The sequence below is a fragment of the Schistocerca gregaria genome, chromosome 1 (genome assembly GCF_023897955.1).
Source record: "Schistocerca gregaria isolate iqSchGreg1 chromosome 1, iqSchGreg1.2, whole genome shotgun sequence".
Taxonomy (NCBI): Eukaryota; Metazoa; Arthropoda; class Insecta; order Orthoptera; family Acrididae; genus Schistocerca; species Schistocerca gregaria.
The window spans coordinates 987834457-987853832 of record NC_064920.1 but is presented as its reverse complement, the minus strand read 5'-3'; positions in this window follow the sequence as shown (position 1 = coordinate 987853832).

The window sequence follows — 19376 nt, the reverse complement described above, 5'->3', positions numbered from 1 at the left end:
AGATATTAAGTTTCGTGGTCGATATGAACTATAGTATGTTCAATAAATGATTTAACAATTGCAAATTATAGTGAAAGCTTGCAACAGTTAGACTGGGAGGAGACATACAGGGAACCTGATACTAATTTAAAATTTAACTTATTTCATGATACCTTTGTGAGTATATTTGAGAACAGTTCCCTTAAGAAAACAGTGAAACATAATTGTAAGACACCGTCTAAAAAGCCTTAGCTTACTAAATGGATAAAAATATCTTATAAAAAGAAAAGGGAATTATATCTTAAAGCTAGAAGGAGTAACGATCCAGAAATAGCAGCACATTCTAAAAACTACTACAATGTATTAAGAAAAGTTATCAAAAACTCCAGGAGTATGTGCATTATGTCCGAGATTAGCACATCTGATAATAAAATTAAAACGATTTGGAATATTGTTGAAAGGTGAACAGGCCATTGAGAACACAGGAAGGTTGTATTTCTATCAAACTCAATGAAAAGTTTGCTGACAAAAAAATGGGAAACAGAAAAATTTTAATAATCGTTTTTAAGTGTTGTATAGAAAAGAGAATCCAGCTGGTCATTAGAAAATGCAAGACTGTACGCGGAAGAGGCAATAACTATGCAATTTGATAAAATTGAAATTCAGCCCACCTTTAATACTAGCATTATGAAAACAATAAATTCGCTCAAATGTAAAAGCTAACATGGAAATAGTGACACTTCCAACAGAGTACTAAAAGCTTCTTACCAACAGTTAAGTAGGATTCTCAGCCATATATGTAGTAGCTCACTGAATCGGGGCATCTTTCTCGATAGACTGAAATATACTGTTGTTAAACCATTGCATAAAAAAGCAGACAAGTTTGATGCTAACAACCACCACCCAATCTCACTTCTGACAGCTTTCTCCAGTAATGTATTCAAGAGTAGTGTCACATATTTGTAAAAATGAAGTACCAACAAAATATCAGTTTGGTTTTCAGTAAGGCTTTTCAGCAATAAATGCTTTATATGCTTTCACTGATTAAGTATCAAATGCTCTGTATAACTGAACATCCTCCATTGGGTTTTTTGTGATCTCTCAAAAGCTTTTGACTGTGCGAATCACGAAATTCTTCTAGATAAGCTTAAGTATTGTGTTATGGGGAGATATCAAGAATTATGTCCTAAAGGGACTCGCACTAAGTTTTGAGCAAGCACAGTATATACAATTCTGTACAGTATATAAATGTTGAATAGAAGTCTGTTGCTAAGCAAAATATTCAAAATACCTGGGTATGTGCATTGATGAGAAATTGAACTGGAAGAAACACATTGATTATCTGATGAAACGTTTAGTTTCAGCTAATTATGCTATTATGGTTACTGAAAATGTTTTTGATAAACATATCAGTAAATTAGTCTACTATGCATACTTTATCAAATTGATCTTATCGCTTATTCACATGATTATTTATTAAATTTCATTAACAAAACACACAATAAATTAATAATATCTTTAAAGAAAGACAAAGAAGAAATAAGAGCACAAAAGCAATAGAAATATTTTTCATTCAGATTTATTTTCGTGAGTGTTGAATTGTGGTAACAAATGATAATATTGCCTTTTTTCACTTGCTTCTTTATTACATTTCACTTATTAAACTCATTATAAATGACAAATATCATTACAGAAAGGCAAGATGACATTATAGCACAATAACAATGGTAACATTACTTATTCAGTTGTATCATAATTACTTTTGGACTGCAGTAACACATGAGGAATTTTACCACAGTCAGAACAAACTGGTTAAATGTGCATAAAAGAGATTGGCTTTTGACACGTTTTGCAACATTATTTTGTCAATCTTTTCTTTACTTTGCAGGTATTGCAATTTTTCCTATTGATTGCAGTTGTTTTTTCTCCTTTTCTGCTTTCGTCTTCTGCTTCATCTTCACATGTTGGCCTATAATGCTGTAGCCTCAATTGAAGATCCCTGTGAACTGCTGTTATGTCCAAATTTCTTCAAACCAAGTGAGGCAGAACTAATGCATGAGATAATTGTTTCAGGGATCATTTTCTTCTGGTACAATTCTCATTGTTGCCACAATAGATTACCTGTGCATTGATTCCACTCATATTGATCATTGCAAAAAATGTAACCATGGGCCAACGCCGCAACATTGTACGAAGAGGTCAAGTTATCCATTGTGTCGACTCCACCTTTGGTGCTATTATAAAATGTTACAATCGATGCCTCTGTTTATCTCCAGTGTCAGTATTTACTAAATTATCGTCATGCAAACTTGATGCTATGATCAAACACTTCCCCTTTCTTTGAACATAGGAAACAAGAGTACATCCTTTCTTGAAGCCAAAAAATGAACTGTTTCCAGCCCTTCCTTTACTGGTAGCAAACTCTGGAGGAATCTCACGCTTGTTGTTCTTCATAGTTCCAACAAAAGAAAGATTTTTCCTTTATAACTCCTCTATCAAGCCAATGCCAGTAAACTAGTTGTCTGTGATCACATTTCGACCTGATTGATAAATAGGTTCACACTGTTGCAGAACAACAGCGGAAGGTTTATTGCTTACATGACATAATCCTTCTAGCTGCCTCCCAGTGTATATTTCCAAATTATCAGGTAAAATGTTTGGGAATCCACAAGAGCGTATATCTTAATCCCATATTTGTTTTGTTTGCTACGTATATACTGGTCAAAACTGCACCTTCCACAGAATCCTTCCAGTTTCTCAACTACAGTAAAGTTTTCTCCTAGGGTATAGTTCTGAACGAATATAGAAAATATTTCCCGAATCGATGTTATCTTGTCTAATTGACTTCTTTCATCTCAAGTTCCACCATTGCAAATCTAAGAGACCACATAATGAATTTGAAACGATTTATCTTCATTACAAGGCAAAATTTCTCAATGCCATCTCCATCAGTTTTCCACAGATCGTCTAAGCTTTGTCTGCTGCTTTTGTTTACTCCAACTTGAAATACGAGACCGATGATGGCTTTCAATTCAATAATGTCTATCGTCTATTTGTTTTACATCTCTCTCACGCTGGAATGAAGCTTTGACGCTCTCAACTGTAATAGACAAAATTTCGTCATCGATTAGGCATTTCCAGCATTCCAAATGCGTTCTCGCTACTTTTGCCACACTTGTAGGTCCAGGTAACTTCCGAATAATATTGAGAGCCCTGAATTGTACTCTCTGCGAACTTTATTCCATTTTGTCTCTTCGTACCTTCCAATACAGTAATGGCCGTTTTCCTCAAGTACTTCCTTGACATCTTCACTGTCGTCTACCTCTGTTTCTGAATAGTCCGACAGCTGGAATTCTACTAAGTCATCACCATCTGTGTCCATTTCGTCTTCAAAATCCTCTTGAAATTCATTTTATCGTCTTTGAATAGCATGTTTTGGATTTGTGCAACATGATTTGGGTTGAGGAGGTAGCCTGCCCACCTAAAATCTTAAAATGTATAAGGTGGTTGTTTGTGTTGTTGCCCCAGATGATAATTACACGAAATATTTGTCAGGATTTGTAAGCGGTGGGTTCTTGAGGTAGGGCAACACGCAACCTCTGAGAAGTAAGTTTAAACAGTTTTATTAACAAAGGCTTATTATAAAACACGCACACTACGTGCACCCATCATCACTGTGTCTGACATCCTAATTACGGTCGTATCGAAAAGCTCCATGGCGAGCTAAGAAAAGAGACATATCCGTGCCCGCGGCCAAACTAGTTAATATGGCGCGCTGCGGATGATGGCCAGTGGCTTACTCCCTACGTTGCCCTACGGGCGGACGCACGTGTAGTGACCAAGCAAATTGTCAGCATTCCAGATAGGTCGGCTGGCGAGCGGATGTTGCGTACTTATGGCTGCTTGCAACCTGTACAGCCTTATACCACTCTCCTCAAAGAAAAAGAACAACCATAGGCGGCTTAAAACGACCCCCTGGGCGTTATGAATCTATTTCGCCATTTGTGGCATCAGAAGGCATTGCAACATGTATTTCATTTGCAGACACAGTAACGTACGCTATAGATATGCGCGCCTTCAGGATGACAATTTCATACATGGCAAATGCTGTTGACAAAAGACAAATTAATAAAAGCAATAAAAACATAATACTGACAATCAAGTATGCATTACATTACTGGATTAATCGAAGGACTTAATTCTATTTGTTGCTTCAATGAAGTTTAACTCATTTTTGGAAGAAATCAATACCGAAGACGTCGCAGCAATCCAGGGCTCAACGCCGCATTCCTACCACCGCCTCGGTCGGAGACTGCCTCCGCAACAAGACACCGAGTCGCACCACCCCAGCCTAGGCAAGAAGCCACTGCAGCAACAACACAACCGGCAACGTCGTCGTGAGGATCATCTCCGCCTGCCCTCCTGCCGCACCTTCTATTCAATACATGATAGAGAAGATTGTCCAGACCGCTGGACGCAATGCACACACTGCGGCAGGGAAGGCCACTTAACGTCCGTTTGTTGCGCAAAAACGACCACCTGCAGCAACCGCCAACCCAGGCCATATCCAGACAGCTTGAACAACACCCCAATTGACGTCAATGAGGTAGACAACTCCTCGACATCAAAAATTTTTATAGACTTCACTATCAATGACAAGCCTCTGCGTCTGCAAGTGAAAACAGGCGCAGCAGTATCCTTGATTAATTACACTTCATATGCCAACATTGGTTCACCACCCCTCTCTCCAGCCCCTAAGCGCCTACTGGCGTACAATAAGCAAGAGATAGCTCTCCTAGGACAATTCACGGCTGAAGGCAGGTACAAATCGGCTCACCGTCCAGTCACATTTCTGGTTGTCAACAATTCCTTCACAGCATACTTATTCGGACTGGACGCCTTCCGCTTATTCTGAATTTCCATTGTGGACGATGTTCACCTACTGTCTGAGCACGTTCCTTTTCCTGAAGTCGATGCACTCTGTAATGAATTCCAGGACCTGTTTTCACCGGGCATAGGCTGCACCAAGGACTTTGAGGCCTCGCTGCAACTCCGTCCCGTTGCCCGGCCCTGCTACTTCCAGGCATGCCAAGTACCAGTGGCACTACAACAGCTGCTCAAAGAAGAACTCCAACGTCTTCAAGATGAAGGGGTTCTCCAGCCCTTGCGGTTCAACTTGTGGTCCACACCTTTAGTCATTGGGCAGAAGCCAGGCTGCCGTCTTCTCCTCTGTGGTGACTTTAAGTCTACAGTCAACCCTCAGCTTCTAGTTGACGACTGTCTCTTTCCACGACTGGAAGATCTTTTTCACAAATTGGCAGGGGGCTCCTACTTAACGAAAATCGACCTAGCAGAAGCATATTTCCAAATTTCTCTCGATCTTTCCTCCCAACAATACATGTTCGGTTTAGCCAGTGCTCCTGCAATCTTTCAAAGACACCTTGAACAACTTCTCGCTGATATCCCAGGCTGTACAAATTACTTAGATGACATAGTCGTCACAGAGTCCTCCTCGGAAGAGCACATAGCCAACCTCCGCCTCCTCTTCCTCCGCCTTCGAACTGCAGGTTTGAAATGTAATATTTCTAACTGTTCATTTTTCCAACAATTTGTTTCCTATCTGGGTCACATCATTTCCCAGAGTGGCATTTCTCTATATATCTCTTATACCGACGCCATTAACAACCTGCCCTGTCCCCAGGACCTTCATCAGTTGAAATCCTTCTTGGGCAAAATTTCGTATTACAAGAAATTCGTTCCTTCTGCAGCTCAAGTGGCAGCACCCCTGTACCACCTCTGCTGCAAAAATATCCCATTCTGTTGGACCCCAGTCTGCGAGACCACCTTCCATACCCTCAAACAGCAGCTCCAATCCGCTGCAAGTCTCATGCCTTATGATCCAAATCTTCCTTTGATACTTGCTAAGGCCACCTCTGAGTATGGTGTGGGAGCCGTCCTGTCTCACAAATTGCTGGATGGCACAGAGTGCCCCATAGGATACATATCAAAAGCTCTCTCCACAGCACAAGTCAAATACTTCCAAATTGAGAAAGAAGCACTTGCCATGGTTTTTGCATGCTCCAAGTTCTATCTCTGTCTCTATGTCAAGTCCTTTCACATTATTACTGACCACAAACCGCTCCTCTCTTTATTTGCGCCTTCCCCGCACTTACCGACCAAAACATTCCGACGTCTCCAGCATTGGGCATTGTTCCTATCCCAATTTTGTTACATGATGAATTTCCATACCACCTCCTGGCACGCCAGCGCGGACGCCTTGTCAAGTCTACCACAAGGTCCAGACCCTGCTTTTGACCAGTTGGAGCTCCTCGTTTTTCAGATTGATGATGACGTCCAAGAGGCCCTGAAGGCATTTCCCATTACAGCTGTCAAGTAGCTCCAGCCACCGCAGAAGATTCCCTCCTCTGAGTCGTCTGACACCGCATTCTCCATGGTTGGCCATCCTCGTCACCTCCTCAGTATCAACGCCACCTCCGGTCGCACTATTCCACCTGACACCAGTTTTCGGTGGTGGATGGAGTCCTCCTTTGCTTAGATTCAGCAGAACAAAGCGTCATCGTTCCGAGATCCCTGCAGCCGACGATCCTCCACATTCTTCACCAAGGACATTGGGGGATCATTCGCACCAAATCCCTCTCAAGAAGGCATGTTTTATGGATCGGCCTCACGTCTGACATCACAGAGATGGTGTAGCGCTGTACTGTCTGTGCCTAACGATTGCCCCGTCCCCCGCAAAAATTCCTTCCCTGGCCTATGCCGAATGGTCCCTGGGAACGCATCCACCTTGACTTCGTGGGACCATTTCAGTGCCACCAGTGGCTCCTAGCCACGGATGCATTTTCCGATTTAACATACACTCCTGGAAATGGAAAAAAGAACACATCGACACCGCTGTGTCAGACCCACCATACTTGCTCTGGACACTGCGAGAGGGCTGTACAAGCAATGATCACACGCACGGCACAGCGGACACACCAGGAACCCGGTGTTGGCCGTCGAATGGCGCTAGCTGTGCAGCATTTGTGCACCGTCGCCGTCAGTGTCAGCCAGTTTGCCGTGGCATACGGAGCTCCATCGCAGTCTTTAACACTGGTAGCATGCCGCGACAGCGTGGACGTGAACCGTATGTGCAGTTGACGGACTTTGAGCGAGGGCGTATAGTGGGCATGCGGGAGGCCGGGTGGATGTACCGCCGAATTGCTCAACACGTGGGGCGTGAGGTCTCCACAGTACATCGATGTTGTCGCCAGTGGTGGGCGGAAGGTGCACGTGCCCGTCGACCTGGGACCGGACCGCAACGACGCACAGATGCACGCCAAGACCGTAGGAGTCTACGCAGTGCTGTAGGGGACCGCACCGCCACTTCCCAGCAAATTAGGGACACTGTTGCTCCTGGGGTATCGGCGAGGACCATTCGCAACCGTCTCCATGAAGCTGGGCTACGGTCCCGCACACCGTTAGGCCGTCTTCCGCTCACACCCCAACATCGTGCAGCCCGCCTCCAATGGTGTCGCGACAGGCGTGAATGGAGGGACGAATGGAGATGTGTCGTCTTCAGCTATGAGAGTCGCTTCTGCCTTGGTGCCAATGATGGTCGTATGCGTGTTTGGCGCCGTGCAGGTGAGTGCCACAATCAGGACTGCATACGACCAAGGCACACAGGGCCAACACCCGGCATCATGGTGTGGGGAGCGATCTCCTACCCTGGCCGTACACCTCTGGTGATCGTCGAGGGGACACTGAATAGTGCACGGTACATCCAAACCGTCATCGAACCCATCGTTCTACCATTCCTAGACCGGCAAGGGAACTTGCTGTTCCAACAGGACAATGCACGTCCGCATGTATCCCGTGCCACCCAACGTGCTCTAGAAGGTGTAAGTCAACTACCCTGGCCAGCAAGATCTCCGGATCTGTCCCCCATGGAGCATGTTTGGGACTGGATGAAGCGTCGTCTCACGCGGTCTGCACGTCCAGCACGAACGCTGGTCCAACTGAGGCGCCAGGTGGAAATGGTATGGCAAGCCGTTCCACAGGACTACATCTAGCATCTCTACGATCGTCTCCATGAGAGAATAGCAGCCTGCATTGCTGCGAAAGGTGGATATACACTGTACTAGTGCCGACATTGTGCATGCTCTGTTGCCTGTGTCTATGTGCCTGTGGTTCTGTCAGTGTGATCATGTGATGTATCTGACCCCAGGAATGTGTCAATAAAGTTTCCCCTTCCGGGGACAATGAATTCACGGTGTTCTTATTTCAATTTCCAGGAGTGTATATCATTTGGTGTTCAGCACTCACCACACACATTACCTTATCAGCCCTTGTGAAAATATTTTGCTTGGAAGGATTACCAAAAGCCATAGTCACGGACAATGGACCACAATTTTGCACTGACAATGGCATCCCGCATCTTCTTACCCCGCCCTTCCATCCCCAATCCAATGGGGAAGTGGAACGCCTGGTCAGAACTTTCAAGACACAAAATGCTCAAATATAGCAAAGACCACTCCCTTCCAGCTGCTCTGACGCTATTTCTCAGTTCCTCAGTTCCTCCACCCTGATAGGGGACAAAAGCCCAGCAGAAGCACTCCACGGCCGCCAACCCAGAACCCTCCTACATATTCTGTTGCCCTCTCCAAGACTTCAGATTCCTCCTGGACAGTCCCAGTTCTTCCCTGGCTCCTTAGTCTGGTCCAGAGGTTTTGGCGCTACAGCAGGTTGGCTGCCCGCCGTCATCCAGCGTTCCCAGGGTCGCCAACGTTTTGATGTCATCTTGGATGGCCACATAGTCCGTCGCCATCGAAAGCAATTGCGTCCTCGCTACCCTGAGACACCTGCACCACACTCTACGACACGGACCACCGCCACCCCTACAACCCATTCCGGACCACCTACACAGACCCCTTCACTAATGCCACCTCCTCATTGCATGGGTGACGTTTCAGGGCATCCGTCGCCGCCACCAGCACCACCACCGCAGCAGCGGCAACCGATGGACCAGCTGCCCAGCCCGTCTTCAGCGCGTCCCCAACAGCCGACGGCCAACGATGAAGACAAACCGATGCCACTGGTTCCACTGATGCCGGCATCACAACCAGTAAGCAGGTCATCCCGCATCGCAGGACGTACAGCACCATATTCTCCAAGGGGCAGCCTCCACAGCCTCCTCCAGGGAGCTGCAGCCGCAGATCTCCACCATGTAGCGACTATCGAACTTTCGCGCAGCTCACCCCAGAAGGGAGGTATGTTGCATGTGCCACAGACGGCCTCTGCCAGTTAGACTACACTCAAGACACCCCTGTGTACCATATAACATACACAAGCACACGCAGGCGCAACCAAGAGGAAGACAATTCTTCAACAAAACAGAACTTGCTAGAGACTAATGCGAACCTTTCCTTGCAGAGGTCGCCTCACAGATACAGGGATAGTTGGAGTACTCCGCCTGCCTCCGCTGGCTTTATAAGGCCAGCGCAGCAGCAGTACAGCCAGTTCCTCGCCGAGATAGGACCAGCTCCGACGGAGCTCACCGACGATCATCATGAATGGTCGTCTACAAGTTATTTATTTTTGTGTGTATTTTGTGATTGTTCGAGAAGTGTAGTTCAGTTTCAATAAACGACATTATACTTAGTGTTCTACAGTACTGAGTATTCTTCATCTTTGAAAGAATTTAAAATAGCAAGATATTGTACAGTAACTGATAAACACTGACTTGGTGAAAATGTACATCTCATTGCATTTTTTGTTTTCTGATGGTAGTATTGTGGGCATCTGCAAAACTTTATCCGTGATGATTGGTGGGGATGGGGGTAAGCGATTATGTGTGGTAATGCCAGTGTGTAGGTAGACCCATTTCCGGTAATGTATAAAATGTTGCATCACAAACACACATAAAGGTATAATTATTTTTTGGTTCCATTCAACTTCAGTTCTCTCAAGTTCTTGTGAGTGATTTATGACGCTCCCTGAACCAGTTTTTCATCCAGCTTTTTCTTTTTTTGTCCTGCTTGCAGCAGAAGAGAGCAATTATCATAGCAGCAGCGTTTTTATCGTCCAACCATCCCAAACCACAGTATTATTACCACAACATTATTGACTGTCTAGGGCTGCTTAATATGATGAAGCTACAACGGCGATCCGTTGGCGTTTGGGACATTTGTCGTCCTTCGCTTCCTTAAACAGTATGGGTCATGCCATTATCACAACCTATCCCTGGAGCAGGGAATTTTTTTTCTGGGGGTGAGGTGTTCATTTCTTTTCAAATACAAGATGTTCAATCTCATGAGTAGCCAAAAATATTAGTAGCTAAACTGTTTTAACATTTAGAGTTGGAACACAGGCTGCTTTACTCAAAATTCTGATGTGAGTAAATGAGAATGAAAGTACTCTACTAGAAAAATTTGGGGTGCCTGTTAAATGTGGGTCATCAGCAAATGAACTGTTTCAAAGAAGCCGTTCACTAAAATGAACTGAAGGACTCCGGAAGGCCTTCTAAGAACGGATATTCGCCATTCACTTTAATCTCAGCCGGTCTCTCTCTGAGAGAGGTTTCAGCCAGTCCTCATTCCTGGATTGGTCGCGACTTGTCCTTGTTCTGAAACATTGGGTCCATGTTCTGGGAACAGTCGCCGTCGGTCTTAGTTCCAGGAATGGTAGGTCATTTTTCCAGGATCGGAAGCGGCGTGTCTTTTCGCCGACTCTGTCTCGTACATTTTCGGGTAGTCACTCGGTCCACTCTGCATTTCAACATGTTTGTAATTATGTAATTTATATAAAAAAGAAGTTACATGTAACATATACATTTTTTCAGGTAGCAAGCAAAGAAATCTACTTCTCTCCTTATTGTATTTATCAGCTGTAGAACACACAGCTATCACAAGGCAAGTTTTGTTTTTTATTAATAGATTTTTTGGTTCAATCTGCTTGATTCAACGACTAATTTTTAAGATTACTTTTAATCACTTTTTTGAGTGTAGTGTAAGAAAGTTCACATAAAACTGGTGTTTTTCGCATTTCTTCCAAAAATAGAACATGATGCCTAGGGAGCCTCTTACTGTTAACGTTTGGCTGTTTCCTTGAGCTACCCCCTAGTTTTGTTTCTTTTCACAAAAAAAGAGTGGTTCGTTATTTCCGCTGCATAGCAAAAGGGGAAAGTGTGCCTCTCCATTTGAATATTTAGAGAGTGGTATACAATCGTATTTAATTTTTATCTAAAAAAAATATTATCATAAATTCTCTTTTAGTAGCCGCGCAGAGTGGCCACGCGGCCTCAGGCGCCCTATCATTGATTGCTCGACCCCTCCCGCCGGGGGTTCGAGTCCTCCCTCGGACATGTGTGTGTGTGTGTGCGGTGTGTGTGTGTGTGTGTGTGTGTGTGTGTGTGTGTGTGTGTGTGTGTGTGTGTGTGTGTGTTGTTCTTAGCAAAAATTAATTTAAGTTACACTCATGCTCATAAATTAAGGATAATGCTGATACATTGTGAAACAACGCTCTGGTGGGTGGTTTGTGGGCTTAAATTACCTCGGGGTAAGACCATGCTGTGCATTTGACCTGCAGTCGTCTTACGGTGGCGCTGGCAGCAGTCCACATATGCATCGAGTAAGTGTGAAGGCGTTTTCAGAAGTGCTAATGGTGACTGTGTGTTGAAAATGGCTCAAAAAGCACATATTGATGACGTTATGAGGAGTAGGATATGAGGGAGACTGGAGGCTGGTCAAACACAGCAGGTCATAGTACAGGCCCTCTGTGTGCCACAAAGTGTGATCTCAAGATTATGGCAACTATTCCAGACAGTAAAAGTGTCCAGGCGCTACAGTACAGGAAGTCCACAGTGTACAAGAAGACCAATATCTCACCATCAGTGCCCGCAGACGGACATGGAGTACTGCAAGTAGCCTTGCTCGGGAACTTATCACAGCCACTGGAACAGTTGTCTCCAGACACACAGTCTACAGACGACTGAACAGACATGGTTTATTCACCCAGAGACGGGCAAGGTGCATTCCACTGACCCCTGGTCACAGGAGAGCCTATAAAGCCTGGTGTCGAAAACACAGTACATGGTCATTGGAACAGTGGTCCCAGGCTATGTTCACGGACAAGTCCAGGTATAGTCTGAACAGTGATTTTCGCCGGGTTTTCATCTGGCGTGAACCAGGAACCAGATACCAACTCCTTAATGTCCTTGGAGGCCGTGGTTTGATAGTGTGGGATGGGATTATGACTGGTGCACGTACACCCCTGCATGTCTTTGACAGAGGAACTGTAACAGGTCAGGTGTATCAGGATGTCATTTTGCACCAGTATCTCTGCCTTTTCAGGTGTGCAATGGGTCCCACTTTCATTCTGATCGATGATAATGCATGGTCCCACTGAGATGCCATCGGGGAGGAGTACCTTGAAACACAAGATGTCAGGTGAATGGAGTGACCTGCCTGTTCTCCAGACCTAAACCCCATTGAGCACGTCTGGGATGCTCTCAGTCAACATATCGCTGCATGTCTTCAAACCCCTATGACACTTCAGGAGTTCCAGCAGTCACTGGTGCAAGAATGGGAGGCTAGACCCTAGCAGCTGCTCGACCACCTGATCCAGAGTATCCCAACTCGTTGTGCGTCCTGTGTAGGTGTGTATGGTGATCATATCCCATACTGATGTCGGGATACATGCGCAGGAAACGGTGGCGCTTTGTAGCACATGTGTTTCGGGACTGTTTTCTCAACTTATCACCAATACGGTGGTCTTACAGATCTGTGTCGTGTGTGTTCCCCATGTGTCTGTGCTATTAGTGCCAGTTTTGTCTAGTGCCACATTGTGTGGCACCACATTCTGCAATTACCCTTAATTTATGAGCATGAGTGTAGTTTAAGTAGTGTGTATGTCTAGGGACCGATGACCTTGCTCTTCTAGTGAGAAACTTTACTACTTCAATTTCATTGTTAATACTATGTTGCTGCATTAACTTTAATAATACAAACTATAAACCTACTATTTACTTAGTGTGTGAGGCAAATATGATGAGTAAGTCACATTTTCTTTTACAAATATATATTCTTCAATGAAGTGTCTTTTTTTTGTCCTGGAAACATGAGAATATTCAGACACAGCCTGAAGTATGTGTATGTTTTCCCTTTTTTCTTGATTATTTGTAACAATATTACATGAACTTGACACACGTCTCAGTCCGATAATTTACAGTGTTTAGTTTAGTAAGAAGGTGCAGAACGTTGACATTTTCATTTATATGCTACTGTGAAGCATTTGTTCAAAGAACTTTTCACTCAAATTCATTTGCTTAAATAAACTTTTATTCTATAAGAAACGATCAGTTCAGTCCCATTATTTATAATTTCTGGGATTTGATCGATGCATACTTGAATCCCTATGTATCTTCTTGAACCCCTATGTATCTTCGTCTGTTGGTCCTGCTTCACAATTCAGTGTAGTGACTGTTTTAAGTTCTGGTTCAGAAGATTAAGGTGTCACAACATGGCCCAGGGACCATAAATGATGTTTTGCAGGATATCACTATCGACATACTGATATATACATATGAAGTTCACAAAGATTTCTGAAACATATATAAGGAGCTTTGGCTTCTGAAGCAGTATAGGGGCATACACTGATATACCCAGCGTTAAGGCAAATACAAACAGAACAAACTGGAGTCTGTACTTGTGGTAACAGCTAAGCTTCATCAAGAAACATATTTTTTTCAATAGAAAAATGGTTTTTGATCTCCACCTTGTATGATGAACGGCTTTGGAGCATAGAAAGATACTCCCTGAGACTGTTCTTCAAGAAAACAATTAGCAGTTGATTCAAAAACCATCAATATAATCTTCTCATTGTCTTACACCTACAAGATAAATACAAGAGACCTTTTTGCAATATGTTTTCAATCAAAATACACACACCTCTAAAAGGGGTCATACTTTATGCAGTTGTGACAGAAACTAATGACTTAACAGAAAAGTTATTCAGTGTGAGTTTCATGGACAAATTTTTGCTGCTTTTTCTGTAGTAAGTTAAAAGTCAAAAGTGCACAAAATATTCAGCATTTGTTAAACTAGTAATGGATATTTCTTTTCTTTTGTTTTCAAATACATTTGTAACTAATATTTATCTTTTAAGTACATTAATAGATAACTTATTGATTTGGCGATTTTCATATTCATTTCACACTCATCAGTTAAGGGTTGCTGTGCTTTCTCAGGAGTTCTGTTTCTCAAGTAACTGACTGATTCCTTACATGTACCTTGGGAGAGACAGGGGCTTTTCAGTAGCTAGCTGATCAAAAACTGATTACTATTTGCGATTGTAAAGATCTTCAAAGCAATGATTTATGGTAGTACGTCACGATTTGGAAAAAAAAGTCTTGTTTCTCTTCACTTGTTAAGTTTCGACCATGTCCCAGAATATTTATGTAGTTTGCTCCATTGCTAATACGAACTTTCTAATTTCATTTTGCAGTTTGCGGCTCCTGTGTCGGAAGTCGTTAATTGTCCAAATAAATCTTCAGTTCCCACACAGTAGAACACTTTGATGCATAGTTAATTTACACTTGCGCAAATTATAAGATAAAACCACTAATATTGGTTTGACAGATTATAGTTTACTTCCAGTCACCTCATGCAAGTAATGCCAACACAAATATTCATATAATTTTATGCAAATGAGCTGAAAACCAAGACTTACACTTGCTACAACTACGAACTTTCCCCAAAAGTGAATGACCCTTTGATTTGTCCGCAATGGGTCGAAAACAGATTATGTTCAGCTTGTCCTGGGCTCCTTTTGCTTGACTCGGGGTTACCGGCATGTCATATAATCCAAATAATGTGATGCGGTCTGAGATCACATTCAGATAATGTAATCAATATAAACAACCGGTCTACATAAGGTAGTCAACGAATTTATCATGCAGAAGTAATCTTTTTTCGTGAAATTTATCCGAAACTCATATAGCATTCAATCAGATATAAAACGATCGAGTAAAAATTGTGAATTTGGTGGCTCGGGAGGGTTGGGGGGGGGGGGGGGGGAGGGGGGAGATGAACCCGGTATTGGTTCCTTGTAGAATCACTGACCCCTTCCTCCAAAATTAGTACATGGGACATGACTCCAGTTATCAAGGAGAGAATATATCAATAATAGTAGTTCTTCTCCTACTTCTTTGAACAAAACTAACACACACATTTACATGCAAGAATTAATAACGTGATGTGTCCTTGTGTGTTTCTAGATGCATTCAGTGCTCATGTCAAGCACACACTGACTACCGCTGGGTATAGCGGCCTATAATATTCCATTGACTGATTCAGAAGTGGTTAATTTTTAACTTTATTAGAAAAGCTATTGACACATACTTATACCTCTGTTTTTTTATTATGCATAATACTTAATATTGCCCCTCTTTCTGTCTGTTAACGTGATATGGAGAAGGTACTGTGTGGTAGACTCTGATGTCCAGCAGCAGCAGCTCGCTCTGCTGAACATGATGATGATACTGCCCATGATGTCGAGGATGACGATGATACAGTCCAGTCAATGAGCATCACCCATGATGATGCAGCCCACACTGCATTCCATGATGACGATAATGCAGCCACCTCTGTGCATGTACTCTCAGCTCGCCATGCAGCAGCAGCCAAACAAATGGATGTACACGCATCCAGCCAAGCAGCAGCACCTTGGTTCATGAATGTACCCACATCTGACTGTGCAGCAGAAGTCCAGTCTGCTGCCACCAGTGACGTGCCTGAAGCCAGCCATGCAGCAGCAACAGCCATCCAGTCCACTGCCGCCAATGACGAACATGCAGCCAGCTGCGCAACAGCATTCTCGATTACTGCTGCCCACAATGTATCCATAGCCAGCTTCAAAGCACCAGCAGCAGCGGGCCTATTGACATCTGCAGTGCAGCCGAGACTGGTGACATCCCAGGTTGGTCCAGAGCACAGGCCCATTTTTAGAGGTCTAGGCACCTCTCTCCACATCCTAGCCCTACTCACAAGCATCACTGGAGATCACTGTGACATCGTGTTGGGTCTAGCAGCAGCAGCATCTCTACTGTCGCTATTACACGTCACCAAGTAAGTCCAGTGGCCACATTGGACTATTCAGTGATCAATAACGCATTTGGGGACAGCATCTCGCTTGTGAAGCAGTTCTGGAAAGAGAGATCCCCAAATACATTAACAAAGCAATATACTGAAACTGAGCCATGTCTCCGCAATATCCTTTCTTTCAGGAGTGCTAGTTCTGCAGGGTTTGCAGGAGGGCTTCTGTAAAGTTTTGAAGGTGGGAGACGAGATGCTGACAGAAGTGAAGCTGTGAGGATGGAGCGTGAGTCGTGCTTGGGTGGCTCAGTTGGTAGAGCACTTGCCCACGAAAGGCAAAGGTCCCGAGTTCCAGTCTTGGTCCGGCACACAGTTTTAATCTGCCAGGAAGTTTCATATCAGCGCACACTCCGCTGTAGAGTGAAAATCTCATTTTGAAAGCAATATACTGCCATTAAATACACCCAGCAAAAATGACAGCTCTTTTGAGGAGAAGAGCATCATCCAAATTTGGGGGAGAATTGGCATGATATCGAGGTGTGAGCCGATTGCAGATTGGTTGTGAACTTTCACCAAGAATGTCATACTGCCACCCGCTGTGGCCCAGCCGTTGTATACGCTTCAGTCCTGAATCATGCTGCTGCTACGGTCTCAGGTTCGTATCCTGCTTCAGGCATGGATGTGTGTGATGTCCTTAGGTTAGTTAGGTTTAGATAGTTCTAAGTTTTTTTTTCTCAAGAGTGTCATACTAGGCAGTTTTTCAGGGATGCAGGAAAGGGGTCTGGAAAGGAGTTCAGCCGTGTACTCCACCTTAATCTGTACTTTCATGTCTTTGATCCACTTAAGGGAGGGTCCAGTTTAATCCCTCTTTTGGAAGATATATTTTTAAAATATGCGTACATTAATATCCAGAATCTTATGGATAAGTTTTGCTTTGCATGGTTGCTTATGGCTAGCGATAGAAATTACTCTAAAAATACTTGTGATCTGAAACGATAGCACACATCTGATGTCTGCAGGCATTATAATTTCCGAGACATAAAATTCCCCGTAAAACTCCAGGACATTCCAAAATTTTAGAGGCGGAACGCCGATTATTCAATTTATGTTTACACCCTGGAAGTTGATGAACCAGCAGATGTAGACGACTATGAGCTCACTGTGTAGAAAAAGACGTCAAGCATTAGGTTCAGCCTCAAGTGCTGGTTCTCTAAATTTCATCAGTAGCGATTCACGAAAAGAACGCCTCCTTTCCTCTAGGGATTCCCACCCGAGTTCCTGAAGCATTTTCGTAACACTCGCCTGATGATCAAACCTACCAGTAACAAATCCAGCAGCCCGCCTTTGAATTGCTTCTATGTCCTCCCTCAATCCGACCTGGTAGGGATCCCAAACGCTCAAGCAGTACTCAAGAATAGGTCGTATTAGTGTTTTATAAGCGGTCTCCTTTATATATGAACCACATCTTCCCAAAATTCTACCAATGAACCGAAGACGACCATCCGCCTTCCCCACAACTGCCATTACATGCTTGTCCCACTTCATATTTCTCATACACAAACAGCAGTTGACCGGCGTTGAATGGTGAAACGTTGTTGTGAAGCCTCGTGTAAGGAGGAAAAATGCGTACCATCACGTTTCCGACTTTGATAAAGTTCGGGTTGTAGCCTATTGCGATTGCGGTTTATCGTATCGCGACATTGCTGCTCGCATTGGTCTAGATCCAGTGACTGTTAGCAGAATATGGAATCGGTGGATTCAGGAGGGTAATACGGAACGCCGTGCTGGATCCCAACGGCCTCGTATCACTAGCAGTTGAGATAACAGGAATCTTATCCGCATGGCTGTAACGGATCGTGCAGCCACGTCTCGATCCCTGTGTCAACAGATGGGGACGTTTGCAAGACAACAACCATCTGCACGAACAGTTCGACGACGTTTGCAGCAGCATGGACCATCAGCTCGGAGACTGTGGCTGCGGTTACCCTTGACGCTGCATCACAGACAGGGGCACCTGCGATGGTGTACTCAACGACGAACCTTGGTGCACGAAGGCAAAACGTCATTTTTGGAATGAATCCAGGTTGTGTTTACAGCATCATGATGGTCGCATCCGTGTTTGGCGACATCGTGGTGAACGCACATTGGAAGCGTGTATTCGTCATCGCCATACTGGGGTATCACCCGGCGTGATGGTATGGGGTGCCACTTTTTACACGTCTCGGTCACCTCTTGTTTGCATTGACGGCACTTTGAACAGTGGATGTTACATTTCAGATGTGTTACGACCCGTGGGTCTACCCTTCATTCGATCCCTGCGAAACCCTACATTTCAGCAGGACAATGCACGTCAGCATGTTGCAGGTCCTGTACACGCCTTTCTGGATACAGAAAATGTTCGACTGCTGCCCTGGCCAGCACATTCTCCAGATTTGTCACCACTTGAAAACGTCTGGTGAATGATGGCCGAGCAATACGCCAGTCGCTACTTTTGATGAACAGTGGTATCGTGTTGAAGGTGCATTAGCAGCTGTACCTGTACGCGCCATCCAAGTTCTGTTTGACTCAATGCCCAGGCGTATCAAGGCCGTTATTACGGCCAGAGGTGGTTGTTCTGGGTACTGATTTCTCAGGATCTATGCACCCAAATTGCGTGAAAATGTCATCACGTCTCAGTTCTAGTATAATATATTTCTCCAATGAATACCCGTTTATCATCTGCATTTCTTCTTGGTGTAGCAATTCTAATGGCCAGTAGTGTAGTTCGATTCCCAGGCCGTACACTGGTCGGCCCTGAGTAACTGGGTCTTTTGAGAGTTTCTAGAGATGTTATTGGCTCAGTAAAGTTTTGGTGGGGAAAACAGAGTCTAAGAGCGAGCTTGCTCGACACTCTGTAGTGGTCTTCCGTCTTGGGCTTTCGTTATGAGAGGACGTTAGCCGTGTCAGTTGTTTGCTGATGCGAAGATGGTCGCAATTTGAGAAGTTTACGGACAGCAGTCTGTTGTCCGAGTGTTGTAGGAGTGTAATTTCCGAGGCGCCGCACCCGGACTCCATGGCCGCGCCGTCGCCCGCCGGAGGTCGCACACGCAGCAGCACAATTATGGTGAGATCGCTCCCGCTCGGCCTGTGTTAAGAGTAGCGTTAAATAGCTGGAGGACGTGCAATTGCTGTTTTCATTGAGATTTCATGATGCTTTGGGGTGTAGTGGTTCTTCTTATTTTACGTTTTGTGTCGAAGTCAGGCGGGCAGCCAATTTATAAGATAAAGCGTTTTGTACCGATTTTGACACAGTTCACTGTCAGTCCCAGC